This window comes from Hipposideros armiger, unplaced genomic scaffold (assembly GCF_001890085.2).
Source record: "Hipposideros armiger isolate ML-2016 unplaced genomic scaffold, ASM189008v1 scaffold_254, whole genome shotgun sequence".
NCBI lineage: Eukaryota > Metazoa > Chordata > Mammalia > Chiroptera > Hipposideridae > Hipposideros > Hipposideros armiger.
In genome coordinates this window covers 1,849,561-1,855,560 of record NW_017731604.1, presented here as the reverse complement: position 1 = coordinate 1,855,560, position 6,000 = coordinate 1,849,561, and the positions used below count along the sequence as shown (strand labels likewise).

Genomic DNA, 6,000 nt, shown 5'->3' with positions numbered 1-6,000 from the left:
CTCCCCCTCCCCCTCCCCCTCTCCCTCTCCCTCTCTCAGTGAAGGCATTCTGTCAGTCAGCCCCTGCCTCCTGGGGCATCCTTCATTGCTCAGGGTTCTAGCCATTATGACTTCCACAGAAGGTAAGGCACAGGGGGAGCTCCTCAACATGGATATAAAAGAGATTTCCAACAGGACCTTTTATAATACCGCCTTTCGAGTACCTCATGCTTTACTGTTTACAAAGTATTTTCACATCTACGGCATCACTTGATCCTTACTGAATGAGCTGAGTCTCACTATTACCCATATTTAAAGATAAGGAAACTGAAGTTCAGACAGGTGGCCTGGTCTTTTGGCTAACCACACAAGTAATAAATTATGGACCCTCATCTTCTGACCACATATGCTCTAATCCATCATATCCATACTACCAATGTCTACTAATTAGCTAAATGAACTCAGAACTCCATCCATAATATCACAAACCAGATGCTCCTATTCCTAAAAAAATATGCAAGAGAGTTGAATGGCCGACCTTTAGTCACGGATGCTCCTGCCTATGAGGAGATTCATTTTTATGTTGAACATGTTTTCTTCCAATTGCACTAAAAGTCCATTTTTTCTTGTTCTGGCCTCACTGGAGAAAAATTTCTGATCACTGGCCTCAATAAAAGAAACCTTTATAGAGAAGTCTCCCCTCTCCTACCAAAGGTGGGTCCCACAACTGGGTGTTGCTAGAGCTCAATAAGCACAATACCAACTCAGAGCACCACAAGGGCTTGTGGCTTAAAGCTATATCCTTGGCTTTTTATCAAGGGCCAAAAGAATATGTTGGCATCAATTACCAACCCCCTGCTCACGATGCTGTCTGTGATGCTGTTTGAGGTCCCCTAGGCCCAGGTCTGGCTGATTCTACTGCCCGCACTCTTTCTACAGTGGAGTTTTCTTTTTAGGGACTCCATGCTTGTCTTCCAGCAGCAGTTGGCTCACTATTGTCCCCAGTTAGTCCAGCTGACCTGCCTGGGCCCTCAAGTCAGAGAGCACAGCTATGCCTGGACAAGGCCAATCCAGGACCCAGTGGCCACAAACCAACGGGCAAGCCTGTTGTCAGGGCCTACTTGGAATCAATGATAGTCAGAACTGTACAGCACTTCAGAGATCACTTATATAATAAGATTACCCTTCAGCCCTCACTTTATATATCAGGTATACTATGGCAGGAGTGACTTACCTATGGTCACCAGATAGCCAGCCTCCTGGAACTTTTCTCCCTTCAACATAACACCATAGATAGAGAAGGCAGAAAAAGAACACCTGGATTTAAGACCTCACTCTACTACTTGCTAAAGGTATAATGATAATGGTGATGAAATTCGCTGATATATACTACTTCATATACGTATGTCAGCTACTATTCTAAGTACTTGTTATACATATGAACTCATTTAAGCCTCACAGAAGCTCTTTGAGGAGATACTAATACTATTACTATCTTACAGATGAGAAAATTGAAGTTCAAACAGGTTAAATAATTTGTCCAAATTTACACAGCCAATAAGCATTGAAGCCATAATTAAAATGCAGGTACAATCTGGCTCTAGAGTTTCTGTTCTTAGAAACTATGCTGACTCTGGGTCTCAGTTTCTTCACCTATTAAATGGGAATAAGCCTATACCCCCATCTACTTCATGAGCTATAACACACTAAACCAAGAGTTGACAGATGTGTGTGCATATAATGAGAGGAGGCTTGATGCAGAAGGGGCTGGTAGCTGTATGGGGCTCTTGCGCTCTCTAGTCACAAAGACAAGCAGGGATAAGGGGATGCTCTCCCCCCATCCTCTGAGTTGTCTTAAAAGTAAACTAATACTCTGGTTTCTCTTCAGATCATATAAATCTTTCACCTTTTAAAAATAAACTAAATTGGGGCTGGAAATTGGTTTTAAATCTTCCTTTTGTATATAGGATTGATTTTTAACTTGCTACAATTTTTTTTACAAATATGCACTTTCCTCTGCTCATCCATTTTCTAACACTCATTCAGTGAGCTCCCACTGAGTGCAGGGATCTGCTTACTGTGATTCAGCCACGTCCTTACCTGAAAATCAAAAGTCCTTCAGGTACCAAGAGTGAATGCCCTTCAAGCAGTACACAAAGGTGGTTAAGGGCAGACAAACATAACTTCAATTCTGGGCTTTGCTACTTTAGAAAATACCAGTGACAAGGGAGGTGAGGAACAGACAAGGAGCCAGGGAAACAAACCAAAATGGAACTGTCAGCAAGTAATTAAGATACCAAAAAGTACAATATCACAAAAGCCAAGGACAAGAGTTTCAAGCTATACAACCTTGGACCTCAGATTCTTTTTTTTTTTTTTTTTTTTTTTAAAGATTTTTTATTGGGGAATTGGGGGGATGGGAACAGTACTGGGGAATTAGGGGAAGGGGAACAGACAAGTTGCTGTCATTTTGTTCTTCAATCTAGTTGTGGAGGACACTGCTTCACTGGCCCAAGTTGGCACCATCATTGCGCTCTTCCCTGGCGAGGCAGATCAGTCACCGGCTTCTGGACGGCCGCTCACTGCGGCTGCTGGCCGCTCACGCTGGCTGCTGGCTACACACAATAGCCCATGGCAACCCACTGCCACAGGGAGTGCAGCCTACGCCGTCGCCAGCGACTCTCGGCAGCCCAGCTCCAGGTTGAGCTGTTGTTCAGCATCTTAGCTGTAGAGGGCAGTGTCACTGGCCCTCATATGTGGGATCCGAACCGGGGCCCTCTGGCATCCCAAGCGAGTTCTTAACCATCGCGCCACTCGGCCGGCCTGGACCTCAGATTCTTTATATGCAAAATAAGGATTATATCTGCCTCACAGGCAGGGTCACAGACAGGGTGAACTGCGTACTAGATGTCCAGTGCCTAGGCCTAGTACAAGACTTCAGAGGAAGGAAGGATCATGTGTAGCTACTGGGCTCTAGAACAGTTTTGTGGAGCTAGGCCTTAAATAATGAGTAGGATTGTAACAGACAAAGGAATAAGAAAGGCATTGGAGGCAGAGGAATGCGATTAAATAACGCCTCAGAGGTGAAGACTATGAGGAATTTGATAGCAAACAGGTAGTGGAGTTTGGAAAGGGCTGGGGAAGGGATGTCGGAGTGGGGAAGGATGGCTGGAAAGGTGGGCTGGAATCTGAAGGTTCCTCAATCTAGTTTGAGGAAAATAAGGTCAGAGTTGATTTGGTTTGTGGGGGTTGTGTCAATCCTAACCGTGATCATTAAAGCATTGAGGCATGAGGGTGTTACAAGAAAATGCTGGTTTTGGGAGGGGGCACAAAAGATGACAAATATTCTCTTCAGTGTGCTGAATGCAGGGGGCCAGTAGGACATGCAGTATATCTGAAGACCAAGAGAGGATAGGGGAGACAGTTATTCAGGTTTGGGAGTCAATGGCCCAGAAGAAATTGTGGAAACCAAGGAGTTTGTCCCAGAAGAAAGTGCTTAGAAAGAAGTCCAGAAACCTAGGGAGGTGAGGATGAGAATAGGAGCAAGAGAAACAAAGAATAACCAAGGAGTGCAATGTCGCAAAAGCCAAGGACAAAAGTTTCAAGCATCAGGAATTGATCAAATTATCAAATGGTACACAGCTATAAGAGAGGAAAGCCAATAAAGGCCATTTGAGAGTGGCTCTATCAGGGGTTAAATTCTTTATTTCTAAAACTGGTTTATACCCCTTCCCTCACCAGAAACCTTCCTTTCCCAGCTGTTCCCACCTTTTCATCCAACAAGCCAAGCATAAAGCCAGGAGGTAGTACTGGGTTACTCCAGCAAGGTACTCAAATAGCTCCTGGCCGTGGGTCAGCACTGATGTGACTTGTAACCAAATAATTCCCAATTCCCAGGACATTTCAGGTGCAGCACCAAATATAGGTTTCCTCTTGCTCAGACCTGCCAATGAGTGGAACACGCAGCGTTCTGCACTCCCACACCAAAGAGACTTTTGGGCATGAAGAAGACGAGGGGGGAGAAGAGACATAATATAATTCATATAGAAGGAGTGAGGTTCTATTCCGTTTTATTTAGATTTCCCAAGACAATCCTCATTTCAAATATTCTATCCCACTGATCCTACAAATATATGCACCTGTTATCAGACCCAGGTACCCTGACTTTTAATGTGGAAATATGATCACCATACCCTGGAGGCGCTGGGAGTTTGACCTCTAAGGTTGGTCTCTGATCAACAACTAGGCATGTGTGTACAGCTAACTTGGGGTGGCCAATGTGCCTTTTCAGGGGGAAGGAAAAAAAGAAGGGAGAAAGAGAAACACATTTGTTGAAAACATATGCTAGGCATTGGGTAATGGGCTTTCTTTTGTGATCTCAATCTCTGTAACTCTCACTTACACCTCCATTTTTACCGAAGATAACCTGTGTGGTTAACCAAGTTGCGCACACTCACTCACTTAGTAGGTGCTGGAGTAGATTTAAAGAACTTACTACTCTACAGCTTTGTGTTTGCCAATTCCCCATGTTGCCTATCAAGGAGGCAGAGAGAGAGGGCTCCTCCCAGCTGGTGTCTTTCCAGGGAGACCAGCCTACCCTGTCTGTGAATGACCAAGAGCAGTAGTTCCCAACCCCCTTAAGGGTTTTTAACACCCAGATTGCTAGGCCCCAGCGCCTCTGATTCAGCAGATCTGAAGTGGGGCTTGAGAACTCCATTCCAAACGACTTCCCAGATGATGCCTGTGCTGCTGGTTCAGGAATCACACTTGAGCCACTGCCCTGGAGGACCTTCCCAGTCTCAGCTTGACCCTTGCCTCTCCTGATGCTTCACCCTCCCTAGGGATCCCCATGCCAACCCACAGGTCGGGCTCCCTGCCTATGTACAAGGCCTTTCTCAGTGGTCAGTACGGCTGAGATACAGGATTTCGGGTCACATAAGGCCTTGCCAACACACACAAAACATAAATAAATGAAACCTGGGGTGACAGCCTTTACCGAATTTTCCAGAGCCATACCACTTGTCTTGCTCTTCTCGCTCCTCCCACTACCTGAACAGTACCACCTCCCAAATAGTTATTTAATTAGCTGCCAGAAATATTAGAGTTTGAATGGCAAGAAGAAGGTGGAAAGGTTTAAAAAAAAATGTTGTGAAGAACAGCAAATGTGCCAATTGCCACGAGAAGCTTCACGGAAGGTCAAAGCGGGACATGAGGGAGTTCTACCTCTCTATAGGTTTTTGGGTTTTTTTTCAGTTGGTGCCTGTTCCATCCTCTCAGAATGTCCCTTCTTCAACAGGTAGAGTTATGGACAAGAGCAAAATGCCTTCCTCTCTTCCCTTTAAGCACATATTTAATAAGCTGGGATTTTATGTTCTTCCCTGAATAAACCTGATGTCTTTTTAATACAACCTTGTAAATAGACTCTGGCTATCTTGCCCAAAGAATTCAATGACAACGATCCTTCCAATTTCTGGAAAGGTGTGGCACAGGCTGTTCAGACAACTGCTAGGAGGCAGCATGGTGTTCAGCAAAGACTGGCTATTGGAAGCTCTGCCAGTAACTCACTGAATAATCTTAGACAGGTTCCTTTACCTGTCTCAGTTTATCAATCACGTTACAGACTTGAATCATACAACCTCTCAAGTACCTTCCAGTTCTGGCTTTCAATTGAGGCTAACACTTCAGCTTTCCAAAGACAGAAATTTCATTATTGCAGCTCACTTTCTTCTCACCCTCCTATGTGCTCAAAAAGATGCTTTTACTTTTCTCCATTCAGGAACATAAGAATTTGGAGTTGACTAGTCCCTTCCTGAATCTAACTCATGCAGGCATTACTGGTGACACATTGAAGCACAGGCCAATCAGACTGGCTGGGAAAATTGAGGAATAGGTTTTCCACTTTAGCCCTTGACTGCTCCTTTCAAAAGCCCATAGGGACCTTTGCTCCTTGTTTTCTCCACGTAGTTCCTCAGAGAAATCATCTTTTGCATGACATCTGCTCTTGCTCACCTCCAGTCCCAT

The 6,000-nt window shown here is 44.7% G+C and overlaps 1 protein-coding gene across 8 annotated transcripts in view; it reads right to left on the bottom strand.

Annotated features, from left to right (window-relative positions):
- The window catches only part of ARHGEF9 (Cdc42 guanine nucleotide exchange factor 9), a 172,015-nt gene that overhangs the window by 102,801 nt on the left and 63,214 nt on the right, over positions 1–6,000 (bottom strand). The gene's annotated exons all lie outside the window — the stretch shown is intronic.